The sequence below is a fragment of the Perognathus longimembris genome, chromosome 1 (assembly GCF_023159225.1).
Source record: "Perognathus longimembris pacificus isolate PPM17 chromosome 1, ASM2315922v1, whole genome shotgun sequence".
Classification (NCBI taxonomy): domain Eukaryota; kingdom Metazoa; phylum Chordata; class Mammalia; order Rodentia; family Heteromyidae; genus Perognathus; species Perognathus longimembris.
In genome coordinates this window covers 155037873-155056561 of record NC_063161.1, presented here as the reverse complement: position 1 = coordinate 155056561, position 18689 = coordinate 155037873, and the positions used below count along the sequence as shown (strand labels likewise).

The window sequence follows — 18689 nt, the reverse complement described above, 5'->3', positions numbered from 1 at the left end:
ACGTGTGTCACACACACCAGCTGAAGTTTCAGGCCCAGCACCCTGGCAGCCATGGGGGCTTCCCCACACGCACACCCCTTCTCTGGAGGAGGCTGAGTGGTGCCCCCAGCTCTGGTCAGGAGAGGGGAGTTTGAATATTCAGTATCTGAGGAGACAATAAAAGTCCCAGGAAGAACCTGGCTAAGGCAATTACCTCTGCATAAATGCATATATTATTCATCCGTGGCTTTGAATATATAAATAATATTGATACAATTTGCATGCGTTAAAAGGCGATGTAATTATCCACTGCTGCCTGCAAGTGCTGGGTACGCTCAGCCACATACCAGGTCTGCGGCCCCGCCCCCGTGGCCACCCTGGCCCTTTCTGCAAGCAGAAGAGGCCAGGAAGCCCAGCTCCCATAGCCTTGGGGGTCTGGTTGGACTTTGTATTTTTATGACCTCCTTTTTCTGGTTTGTTGGTTTGTTTGTTTTCTTTGTAAGCTATTCACTACCTCAAAAAACTTTGGGCTATTTTAGTATCTTTATTCTGATTGTTACTCTTAAAATCATATTGTTTGGGGCTACAGAAATAATGTATGTTCATTGTAAATAACTTGGAAGATAAGTTTGGAAAAGAGAAAAGGAAATCCATTCAAGATCCTGTTGCTCAGACATAGCCACTGTTCACATCTGTATTATTTGCTGCCAGTCTTACTTTTTAACAAACTTAGGATCATATTATACATAATGTTTCTGGAACCTGCTTTTTGTTTCTTTTACAATATGTCATGAACAGATGAAGAAATATAAAAGGCTAATAAATATAAAAAGATGCTTGACTTCACTAGAAATTAAGGAAAATACAAATTATACTAACAGCAAAGCATACATTTTCACCTATCACATTGTTAAAGATTTAAAATAATGATAATAGCCACTACTGGTATGTTCCTATAGAAAGTCTCTCCCAAATGCTGCTAGAGGTGTAAATTGGAATCTTTTTTTTTTTGAAGGGCAATTTAGCAATATGTATCAGAAGGCTTAAAAATATGCATGCCTTTTGGCCTCTGAAAAGCTACTCTTCTGAATTTAAATAATCACAGAGAGAGAAGATATGTTATAATAATAGGAATCCTACTATATTATCATAGCAAAAAAAATTAGAAACAACCCTAATATTCTAGACTTGGGAATTAGTGTAATATGTTATAATCTATCATCACAGCAGAGTCTCATACAGCCAATTAGAGGATGTATACACAGGCACACGCACACAGACAACAGTCCCCCAATACAATGAAGCGGGAAAACCAGGGCTCAGCAGTTGAAATCCTTGAGCATCATGGGCCAGCAGAGGGGATGTCAACCAAGATCTACCCCAAAGCACAGCACTGCACCCCAGAAAGATGTCAGATCTAGGGACATCAGCTTATCCAAGAAGATGGGGTTGAGCTGTAGGGTTTAAGCAGGGGATTTGTTTGGTTATTCATTCAACCATCATTGAGTGTCTGCTATGTTCTACAGTCCTGCTTTCCTGGAGCTGACATCCAGGGGGATGGATAGACTAGGAGTAAATAAAAAATATAACAGATAGTAGTGATGACAGCACTGGAGAAAAAGAAGGAGGGGAAGGGAGAGGAAGTATTCCATGGTGTAATACTTAGCATGTGGCCAGAGAAGATCTTGCAAGAAGGTTATGGATGGATCAAGACTTATAGGAAGAAAGGGAACGAGTCATTAAGAAAACATGGTACTGCATGTGCAAAGGTCCTGAGGTTGGATCCAAGAGGATCAGCCCAGGCAGAAAAGTCTATGACTCTATTTCCCAAATAACCACCATAGGGGCTATGAAACTGCAGAGCACTAGCCCTCGAGTCAACCCTGAGGTCTTTCAGAGAGAGAAAGAAACAGACCAGATGCAAAGAATGCCACCAAAGTTCCCAACAGTAACCATGAAAACCAGGACACATTGGAGCAAATGCCATCAGAGTTCCTAAGGCACAGGACTGTTAACCTGAGCTTCTGTACCGCAAGCAAAATAGTAGCTGGTTGCAACGGAGAGGAAAAACATACTCAAAAAAGTTCTCCTTTCGTTCACCATTGTCAAGGAGTCATTGAAAGATCAATTCTATAAAACAGAGGATGGAGGCCAGAGGAAGGCTTGGGCTTCAGGAAACTGGACTCACCCCAAGGAGGGGAAGGGATGTTCGTGGAGGAGGACCGCAGAACAGGCAATCAGCAGCAGAATATCTTCAGCCATGTGACAGAGTATTGGAAAGGGCTGGCCATTGGTTTGGAATGGTGACAGTGACTTAAAAACCCCAAGTGAACAACAACAACAAAGCTAGGAGCAGCCAGGTCCAATATGCATAAGAAAGGAAATCTGAATTCAACAACAATGTGACCCAGCCATGGAGATAAGTGCTGGCTGTCTAGTCTCAAAGCAGAGAACCCAAATCCACTCACATTTCTAACTTTCAGCGCCATGAGCTCAAAAATGGGTGGTGTGTGTATGTGTACTTGGGCTTGAACTCAGGGCTTGAGCCCTTGCTTGGCTTTTTATGCTCAAGGCTGATGCTTTACCACTTAAGCCAGTTCAGGCTTTTTGCTGGTTAATTGAAAATAAGAGTCTCATAGACTTTTCTGGCCAGGCTGGCTTTAAACCCAAATCCTCAGATCTCAGCCTCCTGAGTAGCTAGGATTATAGGTATGAGCTACCAGCACCAAGCAGGTGTTGTGTTGTTGAAAAGCCACAAGTTCATGAATATTTGCTTCTCATCCACAAAGGATCAGTATAGTTTACGATGATCAGGATTGATTTGATTTGTGAATTTCCAGGTGGGCTGCAGGTTGGGTGAGCAGCTGCGCTGGTCTGAGCTGAGCTCTCTCGCGTGCCTGGCGTCACCAGGCCCTTGGTCTGCTCTGGGATGCCCTTGGTTGAGAACAGCTGGCTTCTGCCTTGCAGCTGGCCAGTCCTGTCTCTTCACAAGACAGCCAGACAGGCTTCCAAGAGAGTGGGAGCTCCTAGGTCCCTTGAACAACTGCCATGTTATCGAATTGCTGCCTTTCCCAAATTCTTCCTCACTCTCCCCCTCCACCCCCAGCCCTCCACATCTGCCAGACATTTGGCAAAACCATGATCCAAATTAAATCCAGTTCCTTCACTGATGCTGACTAGCTGAATGTGGCTGGATAAAAGCACACACCGCCATCCTGGTGCTCTCTCTTCCCCCTCCCACCCCTCCCCTCCCATTCCCCCTGGTCCTAAACATGGTAGAAACCTGCTTTTGCTTTTCATGTCTGACTTGGAACATCCAGGGAGTGTCCATCTCTGGGCTCATTGTACAAGTGGATGTCAGTCCCATTATGTTTTGAATGCTTTCAGGTCCATACCCTTATTCTAGCCACAACCATCTGTTAGGTAGTGACTAACATCAGCCCATTTTGTGGATGGAGACAGTGAAATTTGGGCCATTCAACTAACAGATGTCAGAGCTGGGTCTCAGGACAGGTACGACCATGACCTCTTGCTCAATTTCCTTTTCTTAAGTTGAGGTGAAACTTACATAATGCAGTTAGTCATTTAAAAGTGAACATTTTGTTAGGTGCTGATGGCTTATGCCTGTGATTCTAGCAACTCAGGAAGCTGAGAACTGAGGATTGAGGTTCGAAGCCAGCTTGGGCAGACAAATCTGCCAATCAAGAACTCAGAGGTCTGGAATTCAAGCCCTAGTACCAGTGTTCCCACAAGAATAGATGTACACACACACACACACACACACACACACACACACACACACACACACACCCCACAGCAGCATGTAGTAAATTCACAATGTTGTCCAACCATCACCTTGTCCAACTTTCAGGCATTTTCACACTTCAAACAGAGCTCCAAACTCAGGGACAATCACTGTGGGCACCAGTGCCCATGGTTTATTTTTATCACACCTTCTAGGCCGCACTGCAAATTCCATTTTTGCCCGAAGCCCTGTGGCTATGGGGTGGGTATAGGACCCTGTCACTCATAGCTTGGCTCCGATTCAACCCAACACTCTCCCAGCCTGGCCCTATCCTTGCTTACCTGCCTGGTTGAGTTTGGGGGTGGTGCTCAGGGCCATGCAGTAAGATGTTGGAGTCCTCATGCCTTCTCTCTGCTGGGAGGGAGAAGGAAGAATTTATGGTCCCCTGGGCCTCTCCATGGTCATCCTCCATAGCTTTACCAACAAGTGCCTCCATCATCACATCCAGGGTTCAAAGGAGGCTCCCCAAAGCCATGTGGCTTTCCAGGTCACTCTCCCAGCTCTGCTGGCAGATGGCCCACCATCTCCTGTCCCCTCCTGCCCTCCATCCTGGTCCCCTCCATCACCTGGGGACATCTCTCAGGCCTAGGAATCCTCCCATTCCCCAGAGAACTTAGTGACCTGCAGTGATTCATGTGGTCTCGTGCTCAAAGCTCAGCACAAGAGGCTGGAGGAATTTCAGCTAACGGCCCTCCCTCCTTGAGCACACACACCTGGCAAGAAGCCATGCATCCCTTCCCAGCCCTCATCTTCTCAGAGAAGCCTCTGGAGCCAACACATCTCCAGGCTGACCTTGACCCTGCCAGAGGAAACTTGTCTGCCAGCCCTGAGACAGGTCACCTGCTCATGTCTAGACTCAGTCCATGACAAGGGCCCATGGTGGCCTGAAATTAATGAGGAGGAGCTCAGAAGACATCTCCCATTAGCTGGCCCTGATAGTTGCATGGCTGACCGGCTCTTTGCACATATCTTCCTAGCAGAGTTGATGGTCCAGTTTCCCACTTAGGTAGTCAGATGTAACCAGACCAAGGAGACTGCAGGGACTATGGGGAGGAGAGAGACATCGGGGCTCACTTGAGGAGCCAGCCAGGATGGAGGGTTCACCTGAGCATGCCCTCTCACATGGTTGGGGGTGTGTGGGTGGAGCTTGGCTCAGCAAGAGACTCTGCTCACCCATCCTCACTTTTCCAGCTCTGTCTATCTGAGCACAGTACCTAAGGTCTGTCTTTATCCCCTCTGTAGAGTATGGTGCTTTTCTGAATTGTGCAGGTAAAAATAAGATGACTTCTGAGAAGCCTGGTTTATGGTAAGCACTCAATAAATTCCAGCTCTTTATTTAGGTCAAGCCAGCTTTATAGACATTATTTTTATTATTGTTGTTACTTGTTATAGAGCTCTGTACATGTTGTCCTGGGATTACAGGATGTGGGGGCCTGTGCGCATCTACCGCCGGTTTATGTTATTGTGTTCTTACATCTGTCTGCCTCTATCTTGCCCTCCCTCCTTCCCACCCTTCCTTCTTTTGTCTTCCCTCTCTCCCTCCCTCCCTCCTTCCTTCCTTTCCATGCACAGCCCACCCCTGACAGTGCTGGAGGTTGAAGATCCATGCATGATCAAGGCACCTGCAGGCTTGCTATGTAGTCGGGGCCTTGCAGACAGCTGTCATCTCATCAGGTCCCCACTTGGGAATCTTTTCTCTGTCTGCAGACCCAGAGAAGATGGAGAGAGGGAGAGGGAAAGACAGGGAAAGGAAAAGAGGAAGAGAGAAAGAGAGGAAATGGGAAGCCTGGGGCAAGAAGGGAGAGGAGGAAGGGAAGAGAAAGAAACAAAGAAAGAAGGGAGGGAGGGGAAAGGAAAAGTGAGGGAAAAAGAAAAGTGAGAGAAGGGAAAGGGCTCACTCTGGTGCTTGTCCTCTTCTTAGAAGGACACTAGTCTTACATGATGAGGGCCCCACCCTTATGACCTCGTTAAACTCTACCCTCTCCCCCGCCCCCCAAACCCTATGCCTGTGTAGTCTGTACACAGTCCCATCGCGTCTTCGACATGTGATTCTGAGGGGACATGGCTGCATCCACAATCGTGTGGGACACGTGCTGGGAGGCGAATGTGAATGATGTACCTGTCCCAAGGTCCCGCCAGGGTGTGCGGCGAGTCCGTCTGTCCGCGCGTGGGGCCGCGCTTCCCGGGAGCGGCCCGCCTGGGCGGGGGGACGGAGGAGCCGCACCTGCCAGTCAGGCTCCCACCCGAGGTGGAGGCGCGGGCCGGGCCGTCGCCGCGTGGGCGCCTCTCTGCCGATCAAGATCTATAAATAAAGTCGTCTCCCTGGCACGCTCCACACCACACGCGGCTCTTTAATAAAGCGGGCTGAGATTTGTGGATAAGCCTGAAGCAAAGTCAATGCTCGGTGTCAATCCCACGCTAAGAGGGGCCCGCGGGGGTCAAGCCGCTTCCTGTGTATGATCCCCTATCAGAGGCGCGGCGTGTCAGCCGCGCTAACCGGCTCGAGAGCGGGGGGCCCGCCTGCAGCCCGCCGCCGGCCGCGGGGGTCCTCGGGCGGGAGGACCGGGTCCCCACAGCCCCGGCTGCTTCCCGTGCCTTGTCCTGCACGTCCTTGGGCCATGCTGGGGATCCTAGCGCTCGCGGGGAGCCCGCAGCCAGTCTGCCAAGGGCACCTAGGGCTCCCGGGTCTGCGGATGGCCCCAGGGACCCGGATGCGCGGGTTCTGCCTGGTGGCTGTGGAGGGACCCGGATGCGCGGGTTCTGCCTGGTGTCTGTGGAGGGACCCGGATGCGCGGGTTCTGCCTGGTGGCTGTGGAGGGACCCGGATGCGCGGGTTCTCCCTAGTGCCTGGAGGGGCCCGGATGTGCGATTCTGCCCTGACAGCTAGAGGGACCCAGATGTTCGGGTTTTGTTCCGATGGTGGAGGGATACGGACGTATGGGTTTTCTCCCGATGGCTAGAGAGACCAGGATGTGTGGGTTCTGCCCGGACGTCTAGGACCAGGATGTGTGGCATTTGTTCAGATGGCTGGAGGAACCCGGATGTGCAGGTTCGGCCTGGTGGCTGCAGGGACCCGGATGTGCGATTCACCCGGATGTGCGGGTTCTGTCGGGCTCATCCGTCCGTCCCCTGGGAGAGGACGGGCCTCTAGTAGGTAGGCCACACTCTGTGAGGCAGAAAGAGGGGAAATCAAAAGAAGTTTGGTTTAATTAAGTATCAGGAAAGATTTATGCAACTTCCTCTCCCTGTCATAAATATTAATGAGGGTAGACTGCGGCGCTCTTGCACCCGCACTGAGCGGAGGAGATGAGGACGGATGGGGTGGGGGGGGGGGGTGGGGAGATGGATGGGAGGGCGGGAAGTAAGGATGGGGGAGTCAGCAGCCGCACCCCCTCTCACCCCAGAGAGACACTCCAAGCACTGGGCCTCATGGCCAGGAGGCCAGGAGGAAGACAAGCTGGGCTGGGAGGTGTGGGGGGGGGGTCATCTAGGAGGAGGGGGTGTCCCCAGCCTCTCCTCAGCCAGCAGAAACAAGGATGGTGGCCAAGGAGTGGATACGCTGGTGAGACTAGGACACAGCAAGATCTCATGGAGGGCAGCTCCGTCCTCAGGGCACTCCGGAGGAACGGAGCCACCAGGGGTGTGCAAATGTGAGGGTGTGTGAGGTTGTGCAATGGTGTCCCCTTCTGTGGGTGTGTGTTAGGACTTTGTGTTGGGGTGTGTGAAAAGGTGTGTGCCCCTGTGAGGATAAATAACGTGTGTCAAGACAGGGAATTGGCATGTGATTGTGGAGGCAGAGAAGTGCGGGATCTGTGGTCTGCAGGCTGGAACCCCCCAGGGAGAGGTTGTGCTATCAAGGTTGGAGGAAGGGGAAAACCTTCCATCCTTGCCCAGACAGGAAGGTGTCCCACAGCAGCCTGGACAGAAGGCTGGACAGATGTCTGGGCACCCAGTAGCCCAGCCAAGTTGCTATAGAAAATTCAGTATCTGAGCCATCCCTGGCTCCCTCTAGTGGAGAAATCTGAGGACAGTGTAGGTCACATCTGGTGTCCTGGTTAGAGCACTGGAGGATTTGCCCTTTGCCCCCCACCCCCACCCTTACCTGGGTCATTGGTTAAGTTGCCTGGGCTCTCTGTACACAAAGTCAAGCAGGGGCCAGCTGTCATCAGAAGATTCTCAGGAAGCCAGTGGGTGTACAAATAAAGAGCTCCCCAAATGCCAGGTCCCTAAAGTGCATCCTTTCCCTTAATTCTCAAAGTCTAGGGAAGGTCACCATGGGAACAGATGGGACAGCTGAGGCATAGAGATGTTATATGACTTGTCCAGAGTCACACAGACATCAGAGATGGAGCAAATTAGGACTCTGGGGCCCGTGATGCAAGCCCTCATATGTGACTTAGGTCAGAGATATCCAAGATGATGGCCCTCGCTAGGCACCAGAGGTTCATCCTGTAATCCTAGTTACTTGGAAGTCTGAAATCTGAGGACTGTGGTTCAAAGCAGGCCTGGGCAAGAAAGCCCATGAGACTCTCATCTCCAATTTACCAATAAAATACCAGACTAGAAGCATAGCTCAAGTGGTAGAGTGCCAACCATGAGTGAAATAGCCAAGCAAGAGCATGAGGCCCTGAGTTCAAGCCCCAGTACTAATATACACACAAAAAATAGTTAATAAAATATAGTGGCTCAAATGAAGCAACTGCACCACCTGGGAACTTGTTAGAAGTGCACTAGCCAAGACAGGGACTGCATGGTGACTTATACCTGTTAATTCCAGCTGTTAACAGGCTGAGGTCAGGAGGATCCTCACTCAAACTGTTCCAAGAAAAAAGATAGCAAGACTTCCATAGCAGTATTGAGGTTTGAACTCAGGTTCTCATGCTTGCTAGGCAGGGACTCTTACTGCTGAGTCATATATCCAGTCCAGATTTTTTGCTGGTTGTTTTTGAAATAATCTCAATTCCTGCCAGGATGTGTGTCTGGACATGATCTGCCTATGTTGGGCTTCCCATGTAGCTAGGATTACAGGCTTGAGCCATAAGTACCCCAAAGTGAAACCCCATTTCAACAAACAAGCTCGGGTAGTTACGTGTACCTGTGATCCTAGCTGCACAGGAGGTCACAGGAGGAAGATCAAGGTCCAAGTCCTTTCCCTTCCTACTTCTCTGTGTTCCAAGCACAACTGTGCCCTTGCCCCTCTCCTAGCCTCACTTCCATCATTTCTACCTCATTACTGACCTGCCTCAGAAACTTTTCAGAGCTGCCATGGTACATGGGAAGGTGTTGGTAGTACATGACTCAGACTATCTCTTTGCCCACAACCTGACCTACAGCAATTAGGCCCAGCAATAACCACTGACCCTAATCTCCTGTTGGGGTCTGGCTGTACCTTTAAGGGGGCAGTCCCGAGAGGCCTGCCTCTTCTCCCACCCTGGAGCTGCTTGGCTGTTAGTCACTCCTACCCCCTTCCAGGTTCTACCAGAAGAGATAGCAAACCAGCCCCGCCTTCCACCTCGGCCACGTGTGATATCATAATGGTGCCAGCCGAGCCCAGGGGGAGGGGGACCCTATGGGACATGACGTTAACCTTGGAGGAGGTCCTAGGGTGTTGCTCTTGGATGGATAGCTCATTAGCCAATCGCTAGTGCCTAGCTAGGCACTCCAAGTCCCTCCCCTTCCCACCGTCATTATTGCTATAAATGTATTTGCCCTTCTCTTTATTAAACGGAAATCCAAGAAGCTTTCCCTGAAGTAGCCCACGTGTCTCACGCCTTTGTTCTTAGTGAGTCAAGGGGAGGAAGGGCGTCTTTGCGTTCGCACACGGTTCAAGGCTTTCATGTAACCCTCGCTCCAGCCTTACCACCTGCAGGTCAGGCAGCTCGTGCGTGAGGGCGAAAGGGGTTACACGGGAGATAGAAAGCCTGACAATCTCCCACCAAAGGATTGCAGCCTGTGTGGGGGATCTATTCAGAATTTGAGTCAGGACGGGCAGGAGACCCTTGTTGACTCAGCTGCTGACTGTCTGACACATTAGCCAGGGGTCAGAGACACCATCCTACATGTGTGTTTGGTAAGACCATACATAAGGCGGGACCCAAACTCTCTATATGTGCTGCTATCCTATCATACCTCCCTTTCAAAAATATAGGTCTGAAGGGGGAGAAAGGAAAAGATTAAAAATGTCAAGATAGTAACTCCAGAGCCACGTCATCAAGAAAAGAATGGATTCAAACAGTTGGTTATCCACATGAAAGGAATGGGTCCTTATCTTGCACAATAAATGGTTCTAAGATGCACATTACCAACAAATTAAGGATGTTAAGTGTGAACAGCAAGACATTAGAAACTTTGGAAGAAAAATTAGGAAAGTAACTGTGAACATAGAATAGGAGAGTCCTATTAATAAGACCAAAAAGCACAAATGACGAAACAACAGCAATGGGAATTACTAAGGTGAAGAATGTCTATTTATCTAGAGAAGAAATAATGGGGCACTTCCTGGGAGAAGCTTATTTGTCACAGCACATGGCCAAGTAATTAGTATTTGGAATTCATATTCACTCCTATGAAGTAACAAGAAAAAGCAGCCCATTGAATAAGAAATTGGTAACATGTATGACTAGAGAATTATCCAGCAATGAGGAGACCCAAGTGGTGAATGAACCAATGGAAAGACACTAAATTTCATTAGTATCGAAAATGTAAGTGAAAACAATAAGGATGTGAAAGGAGGTGCTGCAATCTCCCATCATTATTGTATTAGGTCCTACCTCCCTTTAAAACTAAAAAAAAAAAAAAAAGTTTGTTTAGTAAAGATGGGTACTCCAGCATTCGTTGCATCTGCATCACAGTTATTTTATCTTCTTGCTGAGGTGATCCCTTGATTGTGGTACAGTGTCCTTTATTTCTTTTTAGTTTTTGTCTTTAAGCCAATTTTGTCTAAGAATTGCTCCTCCGGCTTGCTTTTGGATTGCATTTGCATAGAGAATCTTTTCTCTCCCTTTTCCCAGTCTGCATGTCTTTACTTCTGAAGCGAGTTTCTTATAGGCAGCATATTGTTGGGTCTTGTTTTTGTTGTTTGTTGTTGCTTTAAGTCCATGCAGTCTTTTAATGGGAGAATTTAGTCCATTTTCATTTAAAGTTATTATAGCTATATAAGGACCTACTCTGTCATTTTGCCAATTCTTCTGTTCATTTTGCTCTTTTGTTTTTCATCCATCTTTGTGGTTTGGTAGTTTATTGCATTGCTATTGTATTCTTTTCTGTTTCTCTTTTATGTATCTACTTTCCCAGTAGGTTTTACACTTTCATGTGTTCTCACAGTGGTAGTTATCTTTCTGTTGCTTCTGAGTGTAGGTCTCTTTTAAGCACCTTTTATGGAGCTAGTTTACACAATGTGAGATTATTTAGTCGTGAAGAGGAGTGGAATCCTGTTTTTTGCAGCATAATAGATGGAACCGGGGAGCATTATATTAGGCAAAATAAGCTAGACACAGAAAGACAAGTATTGCATCTACTTTCTCATATGTGGAAGCTAAAAACAGCTTATCTGAATATAAAATAGTGAATAGTAGAAGTTGGAAAGGGTGGATGAAAAGAAAGAGACCAGATCTGATCAGTTCATGCTCTGTCTGTGTTGGATTATCACACTGAACCCTACTGGTATGGTATAATTAATACATGCTAATCAACATGAAATAGAACATTTAAAAATAAATAAAATGACAGTGAAAATCATTCTAAATATCCATCCAATTGACAACAAAATTAGATGTCTAACAAGACTGACTGTTCATGGGAATGTGGAGAAATGGGAACTCATGTCCCACTGGTAGAAGTAAATCATAATCACTTTGGAGAGCTTTATTGGCATAGCTTATTATGTCAAAGACACTCACACCCAATGCTGGAGCCTTTGTATATTTTGGCACATGTCTTAGAGCATGGCTTATAAACTATGAAAGTTGTGATTTATCAAAAGGTAATGAACTGGATTTGAAGGGTTGAAATATTATCAGAACAGGGCTGGGGATGGTGACACACACCTATAATCATACCTTCTTGGTAGGCGGAGGGAGGAGGATTATTACGTTTTGAGGTCAACTGGGCCAAAAATGATCGATATTCTATGTCATAAACAAGCCATTGTTCTAAGCAAGTCCCAAAACTCAACCCAATGCCAAAGGATGGAATGCAGGATGGAATGCAAAATCTGCACCATGTGAAACCTTCACAGGTGTGGATGTCTACGTCTACTGCAGAGCACTGAAGCTTTGAGCCCCTAATTCAACCTAACTCAACCTACCTTACCCATTTCCTTATTTGGAGTTGGTGCAAAAACTTAACGTATGAACTGAAATTTGAAAAATCCTTCAAAAACAAGTAAATTAAAATCAACAAGCTGGGTATAGTAAGTCACAGCTGTAATCCTAGCTATGCAGGACTGAGATGAGAAGGATTGTGGCTCAAAGCCTGACAAGCAAAAGGCTTTTGAGATTTCTATCTCAGCCTAGCAGAAAGCTAGGTACAGTGGCAGGTGCATGTGTTCCAGCCATGTGGAAGACAGAAATAGGAGGATTGTGGTCCTAACTGGCCCAGGCAAAAAGCAAAAGCCTATTTGAAAATGAATGAAAACAGAAAAGGCTGGGAACATGGCTTAAGTGGTAGAGTGCCTGCATGGCAAGCACCAGGCCCTGAGTTCAGCCTCTCCCCCACAATGATACTTATAAAATCATCCTCATGACCAAATACCATTTATCTTCGTATCTTGAAGATTATATATGACAACCAATTATACAATTGGTTATAACAGAATGATCAATTTAAAAAGAAAGGGATAATCTCAATGAATACAGAAAAGACACAGCATAAATTTTGACATTATTATTTTTTAAAAGCTGTTTAAAAAACAGAAGTAGGAGTATATTCATTAGCATAATAAAGAATACTTACATTTAAAGAAATGTAGAACTGTCCTGATGGGAACACAATAAAAGTATTCACTCTAAAAAGAGCAAAACAAGCATGACCACTTTTTTTTTTTCTGAAGCACAATTGTGCTTGATGCGATGAAATACACCAAGATTAAAATGAGCGCATCATCATCTATAGAGTATACAATCACACATCTAGAAAACCCAAAAGTATTAGTAGGGTACTGGTGGCTAACCTATAATTGCAGATCCTTAAAAGGCTGACATCCCCAGACAGAGAAATTCATGAAGACTCATCTCCAATTAACCCACAAATGGCCAGAAGTGACAGAGCACCAGCCTTGAGTGAAAAAATTAAGCGACAGCGCCCAGGCCCTACATTCCAGCACCAGCACCAGAATACCTATAGCCCTAGCTCTCAGGAAGCTGAGACCTGGAGGATCATGGTTCAACACCAGCCTGGGCAGAAAAGTCCTCTAGACTCCATCTCTAATTAACTAGCTGGTCTAGAGGCATGGTTCAAGTGGTAGAGTGCTTGTTTAGCCAGCACAAGGCTCTGAGCGTTGTACTCAGTCCCTAATAGCACCACCAAAATAAAATTATTTCTTTTAATGAAAAGTATTTTCTTGAGTGAAAAGACCAAGAAGAAAGGAGGGAGAAAGGGAGAGGGGGGAAGTACACAGAAGCAACACTCCCATCCCCCCCCCACCCTCCCCAGTGGCCTTGGCCACTTTGATTAGGGGACCTTCGTGTCTACTTCCTTCTCCACCTAAGTTCTCACCAGTATCTGCAGGGCCGTCATGAGCAAGCGAATCTGTGAATGTACCCAGGACCCAGTCACTTCATTGTGTAGGAACATACATTTTCCAAATGACTATTTACATGTGTTAACCTGATTTCTATGAAAACGACTTGGAAATGCAGTGTGACAGTTAGTGACCTAAAGCTTCCCTAAACCAGAATTCCAGAGACCCAGACCCCATAGGGGGGACCCTTGCCCCACGCCCCCTATCCACCACCACCCCCAGCATTCATGAGCTTTCCTGACTCTTGTATATGAATGAGGTGATCTTTCAGCTGCCCTTTGTCTTGGAAAAAAATTAATTCTCATTTGCATTACCTCCTCTAAATGTCACCTACCGATATTTTGCTAGGCATTAGCAGCGCTGGCAGGGAGGGCCCCGGGTAATTGTGTTCTGCCTGGTGCTGGGATTTACATAATTTCAGACAGCAATTAAAGAATCCTGGGGAATTTTTTTTCTCCCTTCCAACCTCTCCTACAAAGAAAGTGTTCGTTTACATTAAGCACACAGCTCCTCGCTGTTCATTTGCATAAAATTAAAGGTTTTTGTGTTCCCGAACAGCAGGGTAACATTTAAAATTCCGTTTTAAAAAGCTCACCTTACAATAATAAAATGTTAATATCATTTCATAGGCAATGCAAGGTTGCCAGACGCCTTTCACTTCCAACTCATTCCATGGCTAACTGTTCTTTCTGTCTTCTCTTCTCCATCTTTCTCCATCCTTCATCCCTCTTCTCTCCCCACATCCCCTCCTGGGCTTCCTCCCCCATGTCTTTAGCCCTTTGCTCTCATTCTCCCTTCCTCTTTTGCTAGAAATCCATAGGTCTTCAATACTTCCCAGCCCCACACAAAGTCAAGTTTCTGGGATTTGCCAATGGTCCTGCCGCCGCCCAGCTGTCCAGTCCTAGGACCTATTATTTCGGTTAAATGACCAAGTCACCACCCAGCCAGCTCTGCACTCTGTGTGCCCCTGCCTCCCCTTTCCTGTTTCTACCACCTCCCCATCACCCTGGCTTCCCATGATGCCTCATGAAAGTCCCCTGGCCATTTTTACAAGACCCCAATGTGTCCCAAGCCCTACATATTCTCTTGGTCCTTTCATTTATTCCTTCATTCTCCCTTATCTCAGAGAGCATGAAGATAAATGAGGTACGGAGCCCCTCTCTCCTCTAACTGCTCAGCCCTGGCCTGAGTCTTGGCCTTACACAAGCTGCCTGACCATACCCCCAGGTCAAGCCTTCCTCGGGCCTCCTCACCATGCCTATCGCCTGCCCTTTCCTCAATCTACCCCAGTCCATCAGACATAATTTAAGGGCCTCAACTTACCAAAGGAGTATCAAAGAGTTGTTCCCTGATTCCTCTTTCCTGTGAATGTCCAGGTGCCCAGTGTGAGTTTTATTCACTTAAAGGTGCAATGGCGACACCCCAGTCACCAGGGGTCCAGCACTGTTTGGGGGTTTCCAGGCACAGAAAGAAAGCATCATTTTTAGGGATGAAAGATGATCATTCCAACAATAGATTGTGCACAAAAGCTCTGGGAAGGAGAGACTGTAGCTTGCTGATGACGTGACAAAAGGGCCAGCACCTATAGCACAGGAAGCAAGGCAAAGGATACAAAGGAGCAGAGTTCCTGGGAGAAGAGTAATGAGAAGGGGTCCCAAAGAACCTCAGGCACGGGGCTTTGCTAGGCAAAGGCAGCAGATTCACTCTTTTAAATACAGAGCAAGAGAGAAAGGAAACCATGCCCAGAGAATGTGAGGAAAATATGACAAGAATGTCTCTCCACACAGAGAACACTAATGAGGAGATAGGAGTAAAAAAGTACTAGACAGACACTCTGGGGTTGAAAAGTGCCATAACAGAATTGGCAAATTCACTAGAGGAGACCAAGAGCAGTTTTGAACAGGCAGCTAGAAGGAACACCATCAGACCCAGCATAGGCTTCCTGGAAATTTCAGACAGAAAAAATGAAAGAGAAAGAGTGAGAATGAATATTTGAAGGGAAAAATTGTAATATGCTTCCCAGATTTGGTAGTAAACATAACCTACACATCCCAGAAGCTCACTGAACTTCAAGTAGGATAAACTCAGAGATTCACATTATAATCAAACTGCCCAACACAAATCAACAAGAACAACAAAGCAAAGAGAAGAAACTGAAGGGGGCAGGAGGAAAGTGAGATCTCCAGTGATGTTAAGTCAGTTCCTCAGCAAAAACTTAGGAGTCAGAAAGCAAAAATATTTATAGTTCTGAAAAAAAAAAACCTCTCAATAATTCTGTATTCAGCAGACCTCTGCTTCAGAAATCAAGGAGAAACCAAAACACAGCAAGATTTAATAAGTAAAAAAACAAACAAACAAGAAAAAAACAAAGCAGAGAGAGTTCATGCTTAGTAGATGTATCATAATCTTTTAGGACTCTGGAAAGTAACACAGAGCCTTACCAAGATATGCAGGACATAACTATTAGTAAATATAAAACCCAGTATTGCTGTATGTTTGATTTACAGCTTTCTGGTTGTTCATGAGATTTAAAAAACAAACGTGTTCAATAATAATTATAAATGACTTGTTCTGATCATTGTAAATCTATTTAATTGGCATACACTATAGAAAGATATAATGTGTGATTATAATAACACCAAGCCATATAGAAGCAAAGTTTTACATAATATTGAAATGAAGTTTGTATTAATTCTAAGACAATATGTTATAAATTAAGATGCTAATTGCAATCCTCAGGGTAAACACTAAGAAAATATAACACATACAGTAAAAGAGATGACAGAGAATGAAAATGGTTAACTAGAAAATATCTGTTTTACACAAAATAAGGACACAGTGAAGCAAGAATGCAGAAGTAAGACATTTTTCTTTCCTTCCTTCTTTCCTTCTTTCCTTCCTTCCTTCCTTCCTTCCTTCCTTCCTTCCTTCCTTCCTTCCTTCCTTCCTTCCTTCCTTCCTTTCTTCTTTTTTTGTCAGTCATGGAGCTTGAACTCTGAGCCTGTGCACTTTCTCTGAGCTCTACCACTTGAGCCACAGTGCCACTTCTTGTTTTCTGGTGGTTAATTGGAAATAAGAGTCTCATGGACTCTCTTGCCCGGGCTGGCTTTGAACCGTAATCCTCAGATCTCAGACTCCTGAGTAGATAGGATTACAGGTGTGAGCCACTGGCGTCTGGCTTAGTAAGACATTCTTTATCAGCACTTACATTAAATGTAAGTAGATTCCACTACCAAATTAATGGTAGAGGACTGGCAGGATGGATTTTTTTTAAAAAAACAACAACAACAACAACCCAATGTTGTATGTACTGTGTATAGGGACTCATTTTATTTTTTTAACTTGTGTATTTTGTATTATCTTTAAGAAGTTGTACAAAGGGGTTTTAATTCAGCATGTCAGTTTAAGAACACAATGCATCTTTATCAATGTCATCCCTTTCATCATTCTCTTCCATCTCTCCCAACCTCACCCATCTCCCCTCTAGTTACCTGGTTCCATTTTCATATATACACATTGTATAATTATGACTGTATTTTCCCACCCTTCCTCTCTCTGTTCATCTGCCCCATTTCTCTTAACTTCCCCCACCCCCTCTGATAAAACATCTTTCAGCTTCCTGGTATTCATTTTGCTAAACTGTAAGTTAGTTGTTCAAAGGAATTACACTACTGGAATCCTCCCTTGCATGTACCACACTTTAATCAATCAACTTGTTTGTATATATATGCCTATGGTCCTGCATATATTTTCATAGTATTTATAATTTAGCTCTAACTTTCACATACAAAGCATGAGCTCTTTGTTTTCACTTACTTTATTTAACATAAATTTTTTCAGGTCCATCTATTCCCTCCAAATGGCATAATAGTATTCTTCCTGATGGATTAACAAAATTCCATTATACATATATGTGTACACACACATATATGCATGCACACACATGTATGTATGTGTGTATGTGTGTATGTATGTATGTATGAGGTTTTGTTGATCCATCCTCCTTTGTAGTGCCTCTGGAATGTTTCTATAACTTACCTATGGTGAATAGTACAGCAATAAACACGGGTGTGCAAGTGTCTTTATCGCATCCTGACTTGTAATCTTAAAGGACTCATTTTAGATCCAAAATCACAAATAAGTTGGAAGTAAAGGATGGAAAAAATGTTATATGTTAAAGTAATTGAGAGAGGTGAAATAACTGTATAAATATTGTACAAAAAATAAGCTGTAAGACAGAAATTGTTATAAGAGACAAATAATCACATTAGAAAACAACACAGGTATTAATGCATTAGAAAGATATTGTAGTTATGGACATACATATATCTAGCAACAGATCCCCAGAATACATGAAGTAAACATAGATAGAATTGAAGGGGGAAATAGAGGTTTCCATTAATAGCTGGCAATTTCAATACCCTATTGTCAATATTAAATAAAACACTCAGATAGAAAATCAGGAAAGAGAGGACTTAAATGACATTATGAATAAACTAGTTTTATCAGACATCTGTATAAGCAGAGTACATTTTTTTTGGTCAGTTGTAGGGTTTGAACTCAGGGCCTGGTGCTATCTCTGAGCTCTTTTGCTCAAGGCTTGTGCTCTAACACTTTGAGCCACAGCGCCACTTCCAGTTTTTAAATGGTTAATTGGAGATAAGAGTCTTATGGGGACATTCCTGCCTAGGCTTGATCCTCAGATCTCAGCATGCAAAGTAATTAAGATTATAGGCATGAGCCACCAGCACCCAGCTAACATATTCTTCTTAGCTGTATCTGGAAAATTCTCCAGAATAAACCATATGTTAAGCTACAAATACATTTAATAGATAGAAATCACACAAAGTATCTTTAACGTCAATGAAATGAAATCATAACTCAGTAACATGAAGGAAATTTGAAAAAGTCTCAAAAACATAGAGATTAAATATCACATTACTAAATAACCAATGAGTCAGAGAAGAATTTCTTCAGAAAACTGGAGAATATTGTGAGACAAAAGGGGAAGAAAGTACAACATATTAAAGCTTACAAGCCACAATGAAAGCAATGTTCAGAAGGAAATTTAGAGCCATAGACACCTGCCCTAAAAAGAAGAAAGTAAATCAACAAAATGACCTTCCACTTTGAGAAAACCAGAAAAAGAAGAACAAACTAACCCAA

At 45.0% G+C, this 18689-nt stretch overlaps 1 long non-coding RNA gene across 1 annotated transcript; it reads left to right on the top strand.

Annotated features, from left to right (window-relative positions):
- The first annotated feature begins 14718 nt into the window (after positions 1–14718).
- LOC125356381 lies at positions 14719–17398 on the top strand. The gene is made up of 3 exons (XR_007211882.1): positions 14719–14887; positions 16263–16380; positions 17364–17398. It is a non-coding gene; the product is annotated as an uncharacterized LOC125356381 (long non-coding RNA).
- Positions 17399–18689: the final 1291 nt, after the last annotated feature.